At 42.7% G+C, this 22,942-nt stretch overlaps 1 long non-coding RNA gene across 2 annotated transcripts; it reads right to left on the bottom strand.

Moving 5' to 3' along the window:
• Positions 1-9: 9 nt before the first annotated feature.
• Positions 10-14,574, bottom strand: LOC129833066 (uncharacterized). Of its 2 annotated transcripts, XR_008756039.1 has the most exons (4): positions 14,432-14,574; positions 3,989-4,069; positions 3,464-3,666; positions 10-1,248 (listed from the first exon to the last, which is right to left on the bottom strand). It is a non-coding gene; the product is annotated as an uncharacterized LOC129833066 (long non-coding RNA). The 2 variants fall into 2 exon arrangements; XR_008756040.1 differs by lacking the exon at positions 3,464-3,666.
• Between the last annotated feature and the right edge of the window lie 8,368 nt (positions 14,575-22,942).

The following is a 22,942-nucleotide window of genomic DNA, read 5'->3' as shown; positions in this document are numbered from 1 at the left end:
ACAGTTTACAGCAAAGATAAGATGCATGTGCATGTTACAGTTTACGGCAAAGATGCAAACACGTTCATACACTATTAGTAGCATACTGTATACTTACATCTAGCCTAATGAATTTCTATCTAAGGCAGACCAGGGTGCAAATACTATTTAGGGTATTTCAAGTACTTACAAAAACACTTGAAGTCAGTATTTAGATTTTTTTTGTTAAATACAAGTAGTTGAATTTCAACTTGGAAATACACTTTAAAAGTATTGGCATGTATTTGAAAATGCTTAAATACACAAACAAGTATATTTTCGAATACAAATATTAAAATACCCTTTGCATTTGTCCTCGGGTCCATTTGGTCCTGGGGGTATTTGAAGTAACTGAGGATGGCTATTTATATAATTGTTCAAAAACACTTTCAAATACTTAAAATTAAAGTAGCTGATTTGGCGAAATCATTTGAAAATGCTCAAATACACAGAAATATGCATGTATTGAACCCAGGTCTGCTCCGAGGTAGATTAATGTTTTGTCTACCTTTGTGGCAGATGACATTTAACCAGCATAGGGAATGTCAAATTTGAGGCAACTGAAGTCTGTCTTATACTTTATTTGGCCATGTTTTGTCCTGCGACGGTGCATCAGAAATGAATTGCTAACTTCAAAAGATTGAGCTGTTTGGAATGTTTTGGTATTTCTGTTTTTGGGCATGGCTCTTTGAAATGATTAACGACAACAATAGCCTTAAAGAGATACATTTCATTAGAAAATTAAACTCCTGTAATAAGCTGGATATATCATACAGATGCTATGACTATAAGTAGTCTGTATAGACGTTCTGCTTTAGTCTAATCTACAGCGGAATGTGTTCGTATTCTGGGAATGTTGGGCATTCTCCTTCGGCAGTGCAGATGCAGCTCCACAGATGCTCATGAAAGGAATCTGGCTCCCCCTCTGGGCACAGGAAACACAGGCTGCTTGAAGAAGGCCCTCCTCCTTCAATACAGTCATTGGTATGATGCCTTTTCCCACGTCACTCCCACATGGCCCAACAGTGAATTCCTTACAGAGATGGCCTCAGCTTCCAGACCTGAGTTTGAGGACATAAGGCTAGGAAGTAAATCTGTTTGTGTGTTAATGGTGTGGTGGTGGAGGATGTTCCCCCAGCTGAATGGTTTCCTTGTTTCGTAATCTGCTGTAGGTAGTGTCAGCGAGTACTCAGCACCAGTAGGTGGTGTCATACACATAGTTAACTAGACCTGAAGGGAGAAGGGACAAGACAACACAGGTGTTTATTGTGTCTGTCAATTCAATTGATAAGAAATAAATAGTTGTACTTTAGTTTGGCTGAACATTGTGTCTACTGTTGTACCTCATGTAATGCACAAGGACCCAAAATGAACTCAAATAGTTTTCCAATAAGTGTGAGCAGTAGGGTCAAGAGATAATTATTATGTCTGACTCCTATTTTGAACCCCAACTATATTGCACATAAATTCCTTCCCACTTATATGACCCGATGATGATCTCTGTTGCTATATACTGTATTACACTACTGACCAGTAAACTCAGAAGTACAACGGTCTTCATCATGAGAACTAATGTAAACAACCATATTAGTGTAATCTGATTACTTCAGTAAGTGCTTCCACTTTTCACAGAGCACAGTGAAGTAGCTAAGCCTGTGTGTCCCATTTTCTAGCTCACATGGGACACTCCCCATACGGGAAAAAAATTACATTTAAAATATATTTTTTTAGCTACATTTTGGGGGAGACATGTGAAATATTTGAAATTGGCCCCCCAAAATATTTTATAAATTTTAAATACATTACAACATATTACAGAATGTATAAATATAATGTATATACACTGCTCAAAAAAATAAAGGGAACACTTAAAAAACACAATGTAACTCCAAGTCAATCACACTTCTGTGAAATCAAACTGTACACTTAGGAAGCAACACTGATTGACAATACATTTCACATGCTGTTGTGCAAATGGAATAGACAAAGGTGGAAATTATAGGCAATTAGCAAGACACCCCCAAAAAAGCACATTTGTGGCCTGCTGGAGGTCATTTTGCAGGGCTCTGGCAGTGCACCTCCTTGCACAAAGGCGGAGGTAGCGGTCCTGCTGCTGGGTTGTTGCCCTCCTACGCCTCCTCCACGTCTCCTGATGTACTGGCCTGTCTCCTGGTAGCGCCTCCATGCTCTGGACACTACGCTGACAGACACAGCAAACATTTTTGCCACTGCTCGCATTGATGTGCCATCCTGGATGAACTGCACTACCTGAGCCACTTGTGTGGGTTGTAGACTCCGTCTCATGCTACCACTAGAGTGAGAGCACCGCCAGCATTCAAAAGTGACCAAAACATCAGCCAGGAAGCATAGGAACTGAGAAGTGGTCTGTGGTCACCACTTGCAGAATCACTCCTTTTTTGGGGGTGTCTTGCTAATTGCCTATAATTTCCACCTTTTGTCTATTCCATTTGCACAACAGCATGTGAAATTTATTGTCAATCAGTGTTGCTTCCTACGTGTACAGTTTGATTTCACAGAAGTGTGATTGACTTGGAGTTACATTGTGTTGTTTAAGTGTTCCCTTTATTTTTTTGAGCAGTGTACATTCTTAAATTAAAATGTATGGCAAATATAAAAAAATTGCCAAATCATATTGTAACAAAATGGTTAGTGTCTTAACAATGAAACTTTAGTAGGCTCTTAAGTATCACATGTACTTTTGTCAGTGTCATTAAGACTGTAGAACTAGCACTGTACAAGCTTAACCTTTCTTCTTCTTTGGTATTATGGCGGTCAGCAAACAAATGCTATAGGTGCATGCTGCCACCAACTGTATTGGCTCTAAATAAGCCTACTATTCTGTAGTATAAATTCATTACACATTGTGAAGAAATTGCCCTACCAACTAACCATACAACCATTAAAAACTCATCACTATTCCACTACTTTGGCTCTGTCTGATCCTACACCAGGTCAACAGTATATGAGGACAGGACACTATCATTCAAAACTCTTTTGCAGTAAAATCTTGTATACCCAAGTATTTCTCTACAGCTGCAACCACAACATCTTTCTTCTGTGTAGATGTCCGTTTCATTCCTACGGTACAGGTGACAACCATGGCCATGAACGCCAAGAAAACAACCTTACTGAAGCATGTTGTTCCCATCACTCTCTATTGATCTCTGCCTGCTCACAGGGATCCTCTTAGGATCCCTCACCCTGGACCCATCTCCATCTACTACTCTCCTCACTGCTTCAGCATTTGACACCTTCTGCTCTACTCTGATCCTGGCAACCTAAACCTGCCTTTCTCTCACCTGACACATCTGAGACAAAGCAATGTGTACCCCTACCATGGCAGTTTACACACACAACTTTTTCCAACGACACTAAACATTCCTCCTGCACACTTCTCACATCTAGGAATCTCCCTCATACTCACAGCTGCCACATGACCATAACTTGACTTTATCTTGTAAAGACTCTGCATCAAAACTCAGTATTAGAGAGTGTCTTCTCTGTTTCACCATGCTCTCTCTGCATCGCACCAAACGGCAGGTGTCACAGACACCGGGAATCTTCAACTTCAGTTGGCCCTCCTCAACACTTAACGCCACTCCAGTTATCACTCCTTTCAACCGCGCCCTGCGATGGAGAGGAAAGCAAGTCACAGTTCTTGTCCTTCTGGATGGCAGAAACGCAAAAAAAATCAACATGATTCTACTTCGAGTCACTTTCACCGACCCAACATTCTCCAACCTCTTCTCCACTCAACCCGACACCACATATGGATCAGCCAGAAGGCAAGGACACATTCTCTCCAAAACTCTCCCTTACACTTAGCAAACACCTGACACCTGCCACCGCAGTTAATTAATCCTCAGTCTCGTCATGTTCAATTATCCTTCTCCAGCACTCTATATTTACTCTTAATATGTTCCACTTTATTCCTTCTTTTCCTACTCACCTCAATGGGTTCCCCTAACTCCATCCCCAAGTCCGACAACCATTCAGGTGTACTCCTCATCTTGGGACTCCCCAGCAGAACCTTTACAGAACACAATTTAACACATTAACTGGCATGACAAACCATCTCATGGGAGACTACACTCCTATCAAGCCACGCCTCCAAGTCTTATAATAGGCTGCCGCCAATTATTGTACTTGACACATGCCAAAAGCGTACCAAAAGCACTAAGAAGCATTTAGATGACTACATAAATGACTACACACATGATACATTATCGGTCATGTAGTGACAGTGTGTGACAAATAAACAAACAAACTTAACGAGAGCATTGCAACCAACGTCCAACTTAACGTGTACTGGGTAGCTTTTGCATTCAATTGGCCCTCCCTGTTGCACACAACAAGCTTCCATTCCCCCTGTCATGGCAGATTTAACTAGTAATTACCAATAATTTATAGATACACTAGATGACTGGTAGGGGGCGCTGTGTTGAAGCCACCGTGTCTCCATCTTGGCAATCCCCCATTGTAAAAAATGATGACGAGTGCATTGCAACCAACTTCCAACTGGCAGAACTTAACATGTACTGGGTCGTTCCACGAAATTAGTGCCTTTTAAATGCATTTGAAATGTTAAGTTGAAATGATGCAGCAATATTGCATTTTAAAAGGCTGTTATATGAAATTAAGTGCCCTTTAATATAGGTCACATAGAGAATTCAATAAATCAGATTTTCAATATGAATAAAGACTTGCTAAAGTGCCAATATTCAGCATTTTGACATATTCCAATGTGCACCCTCTGTGACTTCTAGTAACATTTTAACCTACTAACCCCAGAAAATGCATAAACATGACATAATACGGAACATTAATAGACAAGAACCGCTCAAGGACAAAACTACATATATGATATGGTGAAACTAGTTATTTTTTAAATATTTCTTTCACAAGTCAAAAGTCAAATCATAGTGTGAACGCAGGTGGACTGGTTCTTCTGTTTTGGCCATTTTATGTTTTTTTATTGTGAAAAACTGAGCGGGTTGAGCATAGCACGTCAACCTTGCTCTACCCATTGATAGACGGCTAGAAATGTTTTAACAGTTGAACAATTTTCGTAAATTTTCACATTCACTTGGACCTCCCTGTTGCACAAAACAAGCTTCCATCCCCCTGTTACAATGGGGATTCATGTCTGATTTAACTAGTAATTATCAATAATTTATATTCAGTGCCTTCAGAAAGTATTCACACCCCTTGACTTTTCCACATTATGTTGTGTTACAACCGTAATTTAAAATTGATTAAATGTAGATGTTTTTGTCATTGGCCAACACACAGTGCTCCATAATGTGGAAATATGTTTTTCGAAATGTTTACAAATGAATTAAAGCTGAAAAGCTTAAATGTCTTCAGTCAATAAGTATTAAATTCCTTTGTTATGCCAAGACTAAATAAGTTCAGGAGTGAAAATGTGCTCAACAAGTCATATACTAAGTTGCATGGACTCACTCTGTGTACAATAAGAGTGTTTAAAATTATTTTTGAAGGACTACCTCATCTCTGTACCCCACACATGCAATAATCTGTAAGATCCCTCAGTCGAGCAGTGCATTTCCAGCAGAGATTCAACCACAAAGACCAGGGACGTTTTCAAATGCCTCGCAAAGGGCACCTATTGGTAGATGGGTACAAAAAACAAAAAGACATTGAATATCCCTTTGAGCATGGTGACGTTATTAATTACACTTTGGTGGGTGTATCAGTACACCCAGTCACTATACAAAGGTACAGGCGTCCTTCCTAACTAAACCGCTCAGGGATTTCACCGTGTGGCCAATGGTGACTTTAAAAGAGTTACAGAGTTTAATGGCTGTGATAGGAGAAAACTGAGGATGGATCAATAGCATTGTAGTTACTCCACAATACTAACCTAATTGATAGAGTGAAAAGAAAGAAGCCTGTACAACAACAAAAAATATCCCAAAACATGCATCGTGTTTGCAACAAGGCACTAAAGTAATACTGCAAAACTAACTTTGTGTCCCAAATACAGTGTTATGGATTGGGCAAATCAAATACAACACATTACTGAGTATCACTCTCCATATTTTCAAGCATAGTGGTGACAGCATCGTGTTATGGGTAAGCTTGTAATTGTTAAGGACTGATGAGTTTTTCAGGATAAAAAATTAACTGAATGGAGCTAAGCACTGGCAAAATCCTAGAGGAAAACCTGGTTCAGTCTGCTTTCCACCAGACACTGGGAGATGAATTCATCTTTCAGTAGGACAATAACCTAAAACACAAGGCCAAATCTACACAGGGGTTGCTTACCAAGACAGTGAATGTTCTGAGTTACAGGATTGACTTATATCTGCTTAAAAATCTATGGCAAGACCTGCAAATGGATGTTTAGCCATGCTCAACAACCAATTTGACAGAGTGTGAAGTATTTTAAAAACAATAACGGGCAAATGTTGCACAATTCTGGTGTGGAAAGACTTACCCAGAAAGACTCACAGCTGCATTCACTGCCAAAGATGATTCTAACATGTATTGACTCAGTGGGTTGAATACTTATCTAATCAAGATGCATTAGTGTTTTATTTTTCATCAAAAATATTTAATGTTAGAGTATTTTGTGTAGATCAGTGACACAAAATGCCAATTAAAAACATTTTTATCCCACTTTGTTACACAACAAAATGTGGAAAAAGTCAAGGGGTGTGAATACTTTCTGAAGGCACTGTATGCACTAGGTGACTGATAGGGGGCGCTGTGTTGAAGCCAGTGTGTCTCAATTTTGCAACTCCCCCACCATTGTAGAAAATATTTTAAAAACTATAGAAATGCATTTATTAATGTCTACATTCGGGTTTGCCGAATGTATTATATTATAGACAACTTGATGCATAGTTTTACAGTGTGAGCTTAACATGTGAGTTATGTGAGCTAAACATAAAAATTCAAAATATATAAAAACATGTTCCTTAAAGTATAATTTATAGATGTTATATAGATGTTACTGTCCCCACGACAACAACAAAAATACTTAAATACATGTTATATTGTCCTTAAAACATTTAATCGAAATACTGTAGAATTACATTAATTAATATGGAGGAGTGCCTCGACGAGCCAATATGGCCGACTGGTGGCTTCAAAGCCTCTCAATGGCCAATACATAGCATCAACAATCCAGGGTTTGTATACGTCATTGGTAATTACCAGTTGAAGGGCTGTACAAGTGGATTTTTCCCCAGATGTGGTAAATTCCCACTTCCCACTTGGCTACGAACGCACCAAAACACAGCTAACCATCCACTGTAGAGCTGTATAATATAACTCAGTGGAAGCACAACACATAGATCTACATTTTGACATATTGTGGAGCGTTGTACAATGTATTTTTGTTTTGTTTAAATCATTGAAAACTAAAACTATACAAAATCAACTTGATTTTTTAATTATTTAATTACGCTGAAGAGAGAAACTTACTATATATTTTGGGGGGGAGATAGGAAAATATGTTTTTTATGAAGTTGAACATGTGCTTTTTATGAAAGAATGTTAAAATTCGGTGAAATCCTATTTTTTTTTACTCACCATCACAATTTAAATTATATCACTGCCAATGTTTTGGCTTGATGGCCCAAAATATTATCTCTATTGATCATTATGTAAAGAGTAATTCAGGAAGCCGAATTAGGAACCACTTTGGCCACCCTTAAGACTAGATGTCATAGCCACGCATTTCTGGAATATTGTCAGGCATTACATGCATTTGAGCAAAGATGCAAATGTATCTATACGTATTTGAAATATGTACATTTTGCGTGACATTAAATATATTAAAATGTATTTGTTTCCCGGGTATGGGTCATCATGTAAAGCCCCTTGCAGCCTGCAGACAGTGTGACCAGTGGAGAGTTGGCCTGAAATGGTAGTGGGTGCCTCTGCACAGTGGCCAGATAGAGCTGAGAACTGGGAGAAACAAGTATCTAGGGCATGGCCCAAACAACACTCACTCAATTGTGTCCAGCCCTTCACTGGGTAATGAGCGATGAAGTTGTGGAAGTCATATGCTGTGGTCGTCACATGGCAAGGCAGGAGGAGAGAGGGCGCTTTTAATTCCTCATTTTCACGTTGGCCTGTTAACTTCCTTTCAAAAGCTCCTCACTTTCATTTTGACTAAGAGGACATAATGTGGTGCTTCATTTACATAATTGAACTCCTCTATCCTTTTGCTTTGCAACCCAAATGTTGAGTTTACTCTAATGCTACAATTTCTCCATTACATTATACAATATGTATATTCATATTACATACAATATGTTAATTAACATTATTAGCTATAAGATCTCTCTTAGCTGTAATTCAAGGTGGCACTGGTTCGTAAGACATTTTAACAAGACAGGAGCAAGTATGAGGAACCACAGTAGTTAAAATCTACTAGATTTTCTGAGAGAGGGCTGCTGCCTTGTGGGCCTCCTGTTCTACCATTTCCCACCTCACAGGCCATGCCAAGAAAAGAGCCTCTGACTGCCAAGGAGTTCGTTTCTTGGAGCGGAGCAGCCCTTTGTGGGAAATGTGGTGTTACATCACAACACCTATTGTCACATGACCAAAGACAGGCTGAACTGGAAAACATTTCTCATGTGCTTCAATGTTTTGAATATTACTGTAGGTGTTTGGCAGGCTCTGCTGTTTCTCATAAAAGTGAACACAAGACAAGGTTTCACTGTCTTGAAAAGCTGTCTACATCTGACATTTTTCAAACGAAAGCTTACCTTCACTTGGAAGAGTTCCAGTGTTGGATAGCCAGCTAACTAACATAGCATCCCTCTCTGTCAATGTACCCAGAGGAAGACGGAAACTCCATATCCTCAGGCTACACCATGGTGCTGCCCTACAGAGTGCTGTTGAGGGTACTATAGACCTTCATTGCAAAACAGTGTGTTTTAAATCAATTATTTGGTGACATGAATATATTTAGCATAGTTTTATTTAAAAACAATTAACTTTTTAAATGTTTCACTATTTTTATTTTTAAGGATGGTCCTCCCCTTCCTCCTTTGAGGAGACTCAACTGATGTAGACATGAAGAGGAGCAGCTGTGATCATTAATGCTACCAACAAAAACCTACCACTGAGGTCCACTCAGCCTGCTGAGTCACCATGTTGCCCATCATTCACATGGCAATTTACAGGCCTGTAATCAACCGATGACTGGAGTGTGTGTAATCTAATAAGGAAGTTAGAGGGATCCGTCTCCTCTCTTTCATGACTCGGAGAGGAAGTAGCTCTCTTGTAGATCCCTATACAATGATTATGAAAATCATTCAGTGAACTGTATTTCTAATCACCAGCGGGTCAAACCGAATGAGGGATATGAAGGACTTTTATCTTCACTTCTTTTGTGAGAAAAGACAAAAGGGAATGTGTGATCATTCACAAGGAAATGTCCTGACTTGCAGCAGAAGAAGGTGAAAACGCTTTGCAGCAACTGAGGGTTTTGCTATGTGCAGTGAAACATGTATTAACCTGTCTTGTGGGATATGACTTTAGCTAAATAGGAGAGAAATGTAAGTTCTTTGGATTAATTGAGGTTGGGTTAGAAGAGTATTTCTCATTAAAATACAGAGGGTTGGAGCCATGCAATTCAAGCTCAGTATAACCTGTATGTGGATACAGGGGCGTCGTGCACCCATTATTTTAGAGGGTTCACAAAGTATGTGATGATGGAGGGGTAGGGCATTGGGACCCTATCTAGCTGGCTAGCTAAAGCAGAGCTATAGCTAAACTCAGCAAAAACAGAAACGTCTCTTTTTCAGGACCCTCTCTTTCAAAGATAATTTGTAAAAATCCAAATAACTTCACAGATCTTCATTGTAAAGGGTTTAAACACTGTTTCCCATGCTTGTTCAATGAACCATAAACAATTAATGAACATGCACCTGTGGAACGGTCGTTAAGACACTAACAGCTTACAGACGGTAGGCAATTAAGGTCACAGTTATGAAAACTTAAAACACTAAAGAGGCCTTTCTACTCACTCTGAAAAACACCAAAGAAAGATGCCCAGTGTCCCTGCTCATCTGTGTGAATGTGCCTTAGGCATTCTGCAAGGAGACATGAGGACTACAGTTGTGGCCAGAGCAATAAAATGCAATGTCCGTACCGTGAGACGCCTAAGACAGCGCTATAGGGAGACAGGACGAACATCTGATCATTCTCGCAGTGGCAGACCACGTGTAACAACACCTGCACAGGATCGGTACATCCGAACATCACACCTGCGGGACAGGTACAGGATGGCAACAACAACTGCCCGAGTTACACCAGGAACGCACAATCACTCCAACAGTGCTCAGACTGTCCGCAATAGGCTGAGAGAGGCTGGACTGAGGGCTTGTAGGCCTGTTGTAAGGCAGGTCCTCACCAGACATCACCGACAACAACGTTGCCTATAGGCACAAACCCACCGTCGCTGGACCAGACAGGACTGGAAAAAGTGCTCTTCACTGACGAGTCACAGTTTTGTCTCACCAGGGGTGATGGTCAGATTCACGTTTATCGTCGAAGGAATGAGCGTTACACTGAGGCCTGTACTCTGGAGCGGGATCAGTTTGGAGGTGGAGGGTCAGTCATGGTCTGGGGTGGTGTGTCACAGCATCATCGGACTCAGCTTGTTGTCATCAGCCCGGATCTCAATCCCATTGAGCACGTCTGGGACCTGTTGGATTGGAGGGTGAGGGCTAGGGCTACTCCCCAAAAAACTTACGGGAACTTGCAGGTGCCTTGGTGGAAGGGTTGGGTAGCATCTCACAGCAAGAACTGGCAAATCTGGTGCAGTCCATGAGGAGGAGATGCACTGCAGTACTTAATGCAGCTGGTGGCCACACCAGATGCTGACTGTTACTTTTGATTTTGACCCCCCCCCCCCCCCCTTTTTTTTCAGGGACACATTATTCCATTTCTGTTAGTCACATGTCTGTGGAACTTGTTCAGTTTATGTCTCAGTTGTTGAATCTTGTTATGTTCATACAAATATTTACACATGTTAAGTTTGCTGAAAATAAATGCAGTTAACAGTGAGAGGACGTTTCTTTTTTTGCTGAGTTTAGTATTACAGAGAAACAACAAAACATTTTTGTCTTATGTATTCATCAAGAAGGAATCAATAGGTGTAACGTTGTTCCTCCTCCTCTTCATACGAAGAGGAGGAGTAGTGATTCGACCAACATGCAGCGGGTTGTGAATACATAATGAATTTATTAAGGTAAACGACGAAACACGAAAACAAACACTGGGAAGGATTACAAAATAACAAAAACGAATGTATACTGACCTAAACCATGAGTACTTACATAAAACACGAAGCACGTAGGAACAGGTACAGACTATGACAAACCGAACGAACAAACGCTACAGTCCCGTGTGGTGCAGACACAGACACGGACGACAATCACCCACAAACAAACAGTGAGAACACCCTACCTTAATATGACTCTCAATTAGAGGAAAACGCAAAACACCTGCCTCTAATTAAGAGCCATACCAGGCAACCCAAAACCAACATAGAAACAGAAAACATAGACTGCCCACCCAAAACTCACGCCCTGACCATCACACACATACAAAACAACAGAAAACAGGTCAGGAACGTGACAGCACGCCCCCCTCAAGGTGCGAACGCCGGGCGCACCAGCACAAAGTCCAGGGGAGGGTCTGGGTGGGCATCTGACCACGGTGGTGGCTCAGGCTCCGGACGCTGTCCCCACATCACCATAGTCACTCCCTGCTTCTGTATCCCCCTCCCAATGACCACCCTCCAACTAAAACCACCTAAATGAAGGGGCAGCACCGGGATAAGGGGCAGCACCGGGATAAGGGGCAGCAGGTCATGGCTGAGGGACTCTGGCAGGTCCGGGCTGAGGGACTCTGGCAGGTCCGGGCTGAGGGACTCTGGCAGGTCCGGGCTGAGGGACTCTGGCAGGTCCGGGCTGAGGGACTCTGGCAGGTCCGGGCTGAGGGACTCTGGCAGGTCCGGGCTGAGGGACTCTGGCAGGTCCGGACTGAGTGGCAGCTCATGACTGTAGGGCAGCTCATGACTGTAGGGCAGCTCATGACTGTAGGGCAGCTCATGACTGTAGGGCAGCTCATGACTGTAGGGCAGCTCATGACTGTAGGACAGCTCATGACTGTAAGGCAGCTCATGACTGAAGGGCAGCTCATGACTGAAGGGCAGCTCATGACTGAAGGGCAGCTCATGACTGAAGGGCAGCTCTGACAGCTCCTGACTGGCTGGCGTCTCTGGCAGCTCCTGACTGGCTGGCGGCACTGGCAGCTCCTGACTGGCTGGCGGCACTGGCAGCTCCTGACTGGCTGGCGGCTCTGGCAGCTCCTGACTGGCTGGCGGCTCTGGCAGCTCCTGACTGACGGACGGCTCTAATGGCTCGTGGCAGACGGACGGCTCAGAAGGCGCTGTGCAGACGGATGGCTCAGAAGGCGCTGTGCAGACGGATGGCTCAGAAGGCGCTGTGCAGACGGATGGCTCAGACGGCGCTGGGCAGACGGATGGCTCAGACGGCGCTGGGCAGACAGATGGCTCAGACGGCGCTGGGCAGACAGATGGCTCAGACGGCGCTGGGCAGACAGATGGCTCAGACGGCGCTGGGCAGACAGATGGCTCAGACGGCGCTGGGCAGACAGATGGCTCAGACGGCGCTGGGCAGACAGATGGCTCAGACGGCGCTGGGCAGACAGATGGCTCAGACGGAGCTGGGCAGACAGATGGCTCAGACGGAGCTGGGCAGACAGGCAGTGCAGAAGGCGTTGGGCAGACGGCCGACTCTGCCCTGCTGAGGCGCACAGTAGGCCTGGTGCGTGGTGCCGGAACTGGAGGTACCGGGATGACGGCACGCACTTCAAGGCTAGTGCGGGGAGCAGGGACAGGGCACACTGACTTCTCGAAGCGCACTATAGGCCTGGTGCGTGGTACCGGAACTGGAGGTACCGGGCTGAGGGCACGCACCTCCGGGCGAGTGCGGGGAGAAGGAACAGTGCGTACAGGGCTCTGGAGACGCACAGATGGCTTAGTGCGTGGTGCCGGAACTGGAGGCACTGGGCTGAAGACACGCACCATAGGGAGAGTGCGTGGAGGAGGAACAGGGCTCTTAAAACGCACTGGAAGCCTGGTGCGTGGTGTAGGCACTGGTAGTACTGGGCTGGGGCGAGGAGGTAGCGCCGGAAATACCGGACCGTGTAGGCGTACTGGCTCCCTTGAGCACTGAGCCTGCCCAACCTTACCTGGTTGCATGCTCCCCGTAGCCCGTCCATTGCGGGGAGGTGGAATAACCCGCACTGGGCTGTGTTGGTGAACCGGGGACACCATGCGTAAGGCTGGTGCCATGGAAGCCGGCCCAAGGAGACGTACTGGTGGCCAGATATGTAGGGCCGGCCTCATGACATTTGGCTCAATGCCCAATCTAGCCCTACCAGTGCAGGGAGGTGGAATAACCCGCACTGGGCTATGCACCCGTACAGGAGACACCGTGCGCTCTACTGCGTAACATGGTGTCTGCCCGTACTCCCGCTCTCCACGGTTAGCCTGGGAAGTGGGCGCAGGTCTCCTACCTGCCCTCGGCCCACTACCTCTTAGCCCCCCCCCAAGAAATTTTTGGGTAGTACTTGCGGGCTTCCAGCCTTGCTTCCGTGCTGCCTCCTCATAACGTCGCCTCTCCGCTTTCGCTGCCTCCAGCTCCGCTTTGGGGCGGCGACACTCCACTGGCTCTGCCCAGGGTCCTTTACCGTCCAGGATCTCTTCCCATGTCCAATCCTCCTTTTCCCACTGCTGCTGTCGTTGCTGTCCGTTAACCCGCTGCTTGATCTGGGTTTGGTGGGTGATTCTGTAACGGTGTTCCTCCTCCTCTTCATACGAAGAGGAGGAGTAGTGATTCGACCAACATGCAGCAGGTTGTGAATACATAATGAATTTATTAAGGTAAACGACGAAACACGAAAACAAACACTGGGAAGGATTACAAAATAACAAAAAACGAATGTATACTGACCTAAACCATGAGTACTTACATAAAACACGAAGCACGTAGGAACAGGTACAGACTATGACAAACCGAACGAACAAACGCTACAGTCCCGTGTGGTGCAGACACAGACACGGACGACAATCACCCACAAACAAACAGTGAGAACACCCTACCTTAATATGACTCTCAATTAGAGGAAAACGCAAAACACCTGCCTCTAATTAAGAGCCATACCAGGCAACCCAAAACCAACATAGAAACAGAAAACATAGACTGCCCACCCAAAACTCACGCCCTGACCATCACACACATACAAAACAACAGAAAACAGGTCAGGAACGTGACAATAGGCTACATAGCTTGTTCAAATTAATTTACAAACATACCTCCTGCAAGTCCTGCTCATCACCAGTAGCTAAAAACGAATCAAATGCTGTGTGTTAATCAACACTCTCTCTCCTCCTTCACTGGCGATACTGTCTGCACGCACTAGAGTATCGAGCATCCTGCCTAGCATATGTTTGCTCATGATGCACCTTGGAAGGAATCACTTACTAGGGAGGATGGAGGGGTACTCTTTGCCTGGTCCAATCAGTGTGCCCGCTCTGAAAAATACCGCTGACAGGTCTTTTTAGAAATAATTCATGCATAATAATAAAATGTTTAGTTATTATTTTAACAAAAGCAGGAAGAATATGAGGTCCCCTTGTGGCACCTATGGCCATGACACCTCTAAGTGGATATAGCATCCTTTTTTAATCATGTGTTCACCATGAGAATGCATTTTGGCTCTATTTTATTGCACTTTTAATTAGAGACACTATAGACGCAAACATAGACGGCCCAAACAGATTCTGCCAAACAAGAGGCCATGCAACAAAGTTGTTTGTCTCAACATTTTCTGTGTTGTTCGGTCCCCGTCCTCTACTCGTCTCATAATAGACATTCATTCATTTGGTTTGGCTGCAAAAGGCCTGCATGTGCTTCTGGTTAGAGGCTGTGCTGCACTGCATTAATCAGCAGAGGAGGCGTGGTTCAGCTCAGCCCGACCTATCTCCCCATCCCTCTTCCTTGACCCCATGACTCGTGAAAATTAGGAGTATGGTTCTGTGTGGACTAGCAATGATCTTCTCTCAGTCAGGCAATACTAAAACAAAGAATGCAGACTACTAGGTCGCCGCGCAATTTTCCCATAACAGGAATAGAGGGAGCGAGAGAAAAAAACACTTGGCCATGGATCATGAAATGTCCCACTGGGCACAGATGTCAATTCAAATCAAATCAAATTGTATTGCTCACATACACATATTCAGCAGATGTTATTGCGGGTGTAGTGAAATGAATGTGTTTCTAGAACCAACAGTGCAGTAATATCTAACAATTCACAACAATACACACAAATATAAATTAATGGAGAATGGAGTTAAGAAATGTATAAATATTAGGATGAGCAATGTCAGAGTGGCGTAGACTAAAATACAGTAGAATAGAATACAGTATATACATATGAAATGAGTAAAGCAGTATGTAAACATCATTAAAGTGACTGGTATTCCATTGTTAAAGTGACCACCCCACTGCCGGTTCACGCTTCTACCATCCAGATGGCGAGGTCAGTAGAGGTGCGTCAAAACTGGGACCGAGAGACTGAAAAACAGCTTCTATCTCAATGCTATCAGACTACTAAACACCAATCACTAACTCAGAGAGGCTGCTGCCTACATTGAGACCCAATCACTGGCCACTTTAATAAATGTCTCACTAGTCATTTTAAACAATGCACCTTTAAATAATGCCTCTTTAAAAATGTTTACATATCTTACATTACTCATATCATATGTATATACTGTATTTTATAACATCTATTGCACCTTGCCTATGCCGCTCATCCATATATTTGTATGTAGATATTCTCATTCTCCCCTTTAGATTTGTGTGTATTAGGTAGTTGTTGGGGAATTGTTAGATTACTTGTTAGATGTTACTGCACTGTCAGAACTAGAAGCACAAGCATTTCGCTACACTCGCATTAACATCTGCTAACCATGTGTATGTGACCAATAAAATTTGATTTGATATGTTTGGCCTTCCTGTGACATTGGGTGCTGAAGGTGTCCTGGAGGGCAGGCAGTGTACCCCCGGTGATGCGTTAGGCAGACCACACCACCCTCTGGAGAGCCCTGCAGTTGCGGGCCGTGCAGCGGTGATACAGCCCAACAGGATGCTCTCAATTGTGCATCTGTAAAAGTTTGTGAGGGTCTTAGGAGCCAAGCCAGATTTCTTCAGCCTCCTGAGGTTGAAGAGACGCAGTTGGGCCTTCTTCACCACACTATCTGTGTGGGTGGACGATTTCAGATCGCCGGTGATGTGTACACAGAGGAATTTGAAGCTTTCAATTGAAAGTCTATGCCACGTTGATTGAAAGTAATTTCATTGAAATGACGTGGAAACAACGTTGATTCAACCAGTGTGTGCCCAGTGGAGTAGGTCTTGCACGATATTCTATGTAAGTTGTGCCAGTCAGCATTTTAAATCCTATTTGATCTTTTCAACTGGGAGGAGAGAACGCATTCCATTTGGTTTTATATTCAACCTACCGTAACATTTCCCTTAGAACAAATGGCCTCGCAAAGGTAAGAAACATGATCATTTGCAATGATGGATTGAACAAAGGGAGTCTTTCATACTATTTGTCCCCATTTGATGTAAGACAAAAGTCAAATAAGCACCATTGTGCAGAGTTAGGGCTAGATGACGAAGCATAGATCCCGGTGAAAATGGAGCATGTCTGTCAGGTGAATAGTCAGAACCCTGTCAGTACAGCATCCTTGAAACACTGTCAATGGGTTTGTTGACATTCTGCCAGAGGGCCGAAGCATAGAGACATATTACCTGCCTCTTTTCCACAATGTTCCGACTACGGTGGACTCATAATAGCTGGCAGTGCAGCTTGTCATTGACCCACAACAACATGGCTACATCCCAAAGTCATAACCCAAACAGCCAAAATATCTCTGAGTGATTTCTTAACCACTGAATCAACAGGAGGATCTTATTTTGCCTCTGTCTTTTTACCTGCCTATTTAAAGACAATAACAACACCACCTGCATTTATTTTCTGGCAGCTTTGCCTAATGTAGATGTATCTTTAGGTACAGTACATGTCTATTGTGGTTGTTAATTATGCTGTTACTCCTGGGTCTGCATGCTAGAGAGCACTGGGCCAGAATGCAGTCAGCGGGGCCTGATACTGATTCATTTGGGGGCTTCTCTCCAAGGCCTGGCAGTCATATGAGGAAGCTGAGCTCTACTGCACAGAGCTGGTCTCCAGGGATGCCTGTCAAGGATTCTGGATTTAACAAGAATCCTAGATTCAGTTCATGTAAATCCTACTTATTGCTCAGTGAGGAAAATGTGCTGTGCTGTGAATTGGAACTTTTAAACCGCCCCCAGTTTTGTTTGGGAATTGTACATGCACTTAGATTTTCAATAGCCGTGTCCAATTGTGTGGTTTGTCCATGCACTTGAGTGTGGTTAAAAACCGTGCTTAGCAGCATGACAGTGAAATAAAGCAGTCCACATTGCCCATATGTCTAGTAATTGGTCCACTTTTGATGACCCTCCTGAGTGTTCACAAGACAACGTTCAAGTATGGTTTATAGATGTGATTACTACAATGAATGTTGTCCAAATATGCTCAATGCTAAACACATTTTGCCTTCACAAAGAAATCTCAGAAAACGAGACATGTGCCATGAGTCATATGATCCGCACCCTCTAAAGGCATATTCAGTGGTGTAAAGTACTCAAGTAAAGTCGTTTTTTGGGGTATCTGTACTTCACTTTACTATTTATATTTTTGACAACTTTTACACAGACTTCACTGCATTCCTGAAGAAAATGATGTACTTCTTACTCCATACATTTTCCCTGACACCCAGAAGTACTCGTTACATTTTGAATGCTTAGCAGGACAGAAAATGGTTCAATTCGCAGACTTATCAAGAGAACATCCCTGGTCATCCCTACTGCCTCTGATCTGGCGGACTCACTAAACACAAATGCTTTGTTGGTAAATGATGTCTAAGTATTGGAGTGTGACCCTGGCTATCTGTAAATTTTAAAAACAAGAAACTTGTGCTGTCTGGTTTGCTTCATATAAGTAGTTTTCTATTATTCGTACTTTTACTTTTGATGCTTAAGTGTATTTGAAAACCAAATACTTGTAGACTTTTACGCAAGTATAATTTTACTGGGTGACTTTCTCTTTTACTTGAGTCATTTTATATTAAGGTGTCACGGCCGTCGAAAGAACTGGACCAAGGTGCAGCGTGGTGAGCGTACATTTTCCTTTTATTTCAATAAAATGGCGCCAACAAAAACAATAAACAATATAAAATGACCATGAAACTTAAGGGCAATAGTGCCACAAACAAAGACAACTTCCCACACAAAAAAGCTACCTATGTATGGTTCCCAATCAGAGACAACGATAGACAGCTGTCCCTGATTGAGAACCATACCCGGCCAAAACAAAGAAATACAAAAACATAGAAAATAGAACATAGAATGCCCACCCAAATCACACCCTGACCAAACCCATAAAAAGCTCTCTAAGGTCAGGGCGTGACAGTAACCCCCCCCCCCCCCCCCCCCCCTCCAAAGGTGTGGACTCCGGCCGCAAAACCTGAACCTATAGGGGAGGTTCTGGGTGGGCATCTATCCTCGGTGGCGGCTCTGGTGCGGGACGTAGACCCTGCTCCACCTCTGGCTCACCCCACTTTGGTGGCGCCTCTGGTGCGGGGAACCCCGTCGCCGACCCCGGACTGTGCACCCTCGTTGCGGGCCCCGGACTGGGCACCCTCGTTGCGGGCATAGAATGCCCACCCAAATCACACCCTGACCAAACCCAAAATAGAGACATAAAAAGCTCTCTAAGGTCAGGGCGTGACATAAGGTATCTTTACTTTTAATCAAGTATGAGAATTGAGTACTTTTTCCAACACGAGGCATATTATAATTTCTCGTGATTCAAATAGGACCTCGGCACGGTAGTTACACAAATGTATATTGTTACAAACCCAATAGCTAGCCTACTGAAGCTACTTGTTAGATATTAATGCATGGTCGGAACTAGAAGCACCAGCATTTCGCTACACTCGCATTAACATCTGCTAACCATTTGTATGTGACCAATAAAATTATCTAGGGGTTCTAGGTGTAGTTACATGGTCTGCAACCTGAATCAATGTGTGCATTTATATGAGAAATCAGCGTTTGATGACAGTGTTGGATGCACATGTGCCCAGGAGACAGCTACTTACCGAGTTATGGGCCAGCTCCATCTTGACGTATTGGATGGCCATATATGAATTTTGTTTAAGTGAGAGCGACAACTTGGTAATATTTGGCTGGACAAATTTCTATTGTCATTATTACGTTGTCATACCAAGAGAGCACAGCCTACATTCATTAATCTTACTGTGTTAATCATGTTTGGTGTCTGATTCGAGCATAAGAATCAAGAGAATCATCTAAATTCCTTCCCATTTTGCTTCAAATGCATCAGGATGTCCTCTGTTCGCCGTTTCTACTGAAGCTCTAAATATAACAGCTGAGGCAGAACGGGTAAATGTATCCCCCTCGCTGTGTGAGGGTGGCTTGTCATGTGAGATTTTTCAATATACTTTACCATGCAGAGTTCCCCTGCATGGTCTCTGTGTGTGTCCCTCTCTGTCTAAGTAGTCCTGCTTCAAAATGGGACTTCAGCAGTGTGTGCAGCTCAGTGTGAATGTCAAAGGAATCTGACATCAGCAACAGTAGAGCACTCAATATGGCCTTCTCTACAATAGGATTAGATGTGGGTGGGAGTCTTGGCTGTAAGGATTTCATACCGTGCCTATTGCTTCACACATGTCTTGTTGTTTTGGACAAGGAAATATATATTTTTCTTGACTAACATTGTTCTAAAGCATTCCCAAATGGAACAATTCCAAACTTTTTTATCATCGGAATGTGTAACACTTAAATTGTAACAAGTGTTGTTATGACATTGTTCTTACATTGTATTTTGGGTCAGGATTACTGTAATTACAATACTTGTTGTCTTACTTACAAGTAAAATCAGCATCTGATGTATGCTGAAGGACTGAATGTGTCATCCCATCTTGTGGTCCTGTTCAAGTATTATGTGCATTGACAAGAAAAGGCACATTTCATCTTGCTATGCCACCTGGTATTTTGTTTAAAAGCTGTGTGTGTGTGTGTGTGTGTGTGTGTGTGTGTGTGTGTGTGTGTGTGTGTGTGTGTGTGTGTGTGTGTGTGTGTGTGTGTGTGTGTGTGTGTGTGTGTGTGTGTGTGTGTGTGTGTGTGAGTGTGCATGTGTGTGCGGTGCTCTTGGCCTGCTAACTCTCACACCCTCAGCTTGTTGTATCTGGCAGGCTGTCAGTGTGGAGACCTGCGAGCAGAGATTATTAAACCGTAAACTGGGTCTGTGTGCCCTTCTCACTCTGCTCTGCCTTGTCTGAAGACCACTAAATAACACTAGGAGGACTCATGTGGATGAGCGTAGTGAAAGAATACATGCCACCATTTTCTATTCACTCATACATACAGATCCATTCATCCTATGATGAATAGAGGGAAGGTTTTTGAAGACAGACACATACACTGAGTGTACAAAACATTAAGAACACCCTCTGAATGGCACACATACACAACCATGTCTCAATTGTCTGAAGGCTTAAAAATCTGTCTTTAACCTGTCTCCTCCCCTTCATCTACACTGATTGAAGTTGATTTAACAAGTGATATCAATAAGGGATCATAGCTTTCACTTGGATTCACCTGGTCAGTCTATGTCATGGAAAGAGCCGGTGTTCTTAATGTTTTGTATACTCAGTGTAGTAGAGTACTATACGTTGATGTAGAAGAAGCCTCTATAGAGGAAGGTTGTACAATTAGAAACACAACAGTCTAAGAACTGCAAGGACCAGGAAATATTGGTCACATCTGGAATCTTAACGGTGGTTGTGACAATCCAAACCATTTTGTAGGTCATTGTGAATGTACTTTGTAGGTCATTGTGAATGTACTTTGCTAATTCAACAAAAAGTGATGTTCTCCAGTGCATTCCTCTCCTCTGACGTCAGTTTGTCATAGCAAGAGGCTTTTGGGGATTAATTTTTGCAAAGTTTACTAGTTTATCACAGAATCTAATCAACATAGTTTTGGTTTATGCACAGCAATGCGTCAGAAAACATTCTACGTCGTTAGGATTTGAGGGATCAGTTAATAGAGATTACTCAAAGTATTACATCCATTGGAAAAAAGTCAAACAAGCTTATGCTATTATCTCATTATATTGAACATCAAATGTCTCAGATGAATATCTTGCAGTCCCTTTGAAAGATATCTCAACTATGACAGTTATTCACCTCATCATCTACTTCCTGAGGCACCGGGCACCACATGATGCAGAAATTATACCAACAATTAGAGTTTCTACTATCATTATTAATCAGTCTATAAATAGTTTACCTGTTGCTTTCTCGTCTTGTCATTCACAGTTTAATATTTTAAATACTCATATTGCAATATTCATATTTCAATATTATTACCATAGGCATTCGCTGTGATGTTTTATTTCAAATCAATAAAGGCACAGATCCTTTCTGCCATGTCATTTAGACTGGAACGTTCCGTTGAAGGTATAGGGTGTCAATAATGACTTCCCCAGCTGTAACTGCCTCCCTCACGATAAGCAAAGACAAACCTGTCTGGAAAGCCAGCAAATGCTCTGTGATTCAACACAGCCTGACCATATTCTTCACACACAGCGCCTTCACAGCAAGGGAATGTGTTTGCGACTCCACCATCACATCTCACGATGCAAATTATGACAGTTTTGATTCCGTATGTCCATAGCTAGGATATGTTTACAATGATATAGATGTGTTAATTTACTGATATTTTGAGAGATTATTTAGATGGGCTTAGTTATAGAGGGTTCTCCTCCACTGATATTCTTCTATGAATGCAAATACAACAATGAAATCCAAAATACTTTTGTTTCATGGCCCGTTCTGTCAAAATCATTCTGATTCCGTCATCAGTTACAAGGTAAAGGTGAAGAGAGCTAAATATCTATTCTGCTCACTCACAGTATATCCCACATAGAAGGAAGTGCTCTCCTGATAGCAGTAGCTACAGGCTTGTGGACATACAGAGAGCTTGATGGGTGTGAATGACCACTAATCACCTGTTTTATGTCTTAGCCTACTGAAAGTGTTCCTTTTAATCAAAATTGCTTTGGTCTTCATCTGTTCACCCTCATCTAATTTACAAAACATTTTGGTAATCGAACTAAACCATCGGTTTGGTATTTCAATTAGTTGATCATGAATCGACAGCTGCTGTGACTGCACTACACTGTAAAAAAATATTCAGGGGCTTAGTAAAAATGATCCCCAAAAATATATGATTTTCACATACAAATTCAGGTTTCGGGTTTTACTTCAATATTTGTAATACCTTACTTCATTTGTATGTGTTCAAAAAGCATTACATTTGAAAATGTCAATTCAATTTAATGTACAGTGTATAATTTGCTACATTTTCATAATATTTACTCTCAGCTTTATAATACATTTTTTTGCAACAACTTGCCATGTGGCCTCATTTTTAGAGGATTGTGGGTAATTCAAAATTGTTTGACTTTATGATACTTTTACACAACTTTATATGCATGTTTCTGTATGGTATTAAGCAGCTTGTTGTGCTATGAGTTATAATGGATAATGATGAACTGATATGAAAACCATCGGGCAAATTAACGTTCTACGATGAGACCACCCATTCCCACCATCAACAAGGTTACACAACCCTTAATGCCAGAG

Source organism: Salvelinus fontinalis, chromosome 34 (genome assembly GCF_029448725.1).
Source record: "Salvelinus fontinalis isolate EN_2023a chromosome 34, ASM2944872v1, whole genome shotgun sequence".
Classification (NCBI taxonomy): Eukaryota; Metazoa; Chordata; class Actinopteri; order Salmoniformes; family Salmonidae; genus Salvelinus; species Salvelinus fontinalis.
Note: the sequence above shows the minus strand (reverse complement) of the source record. Positions and strands in the feature narration are given on the sequence as shown.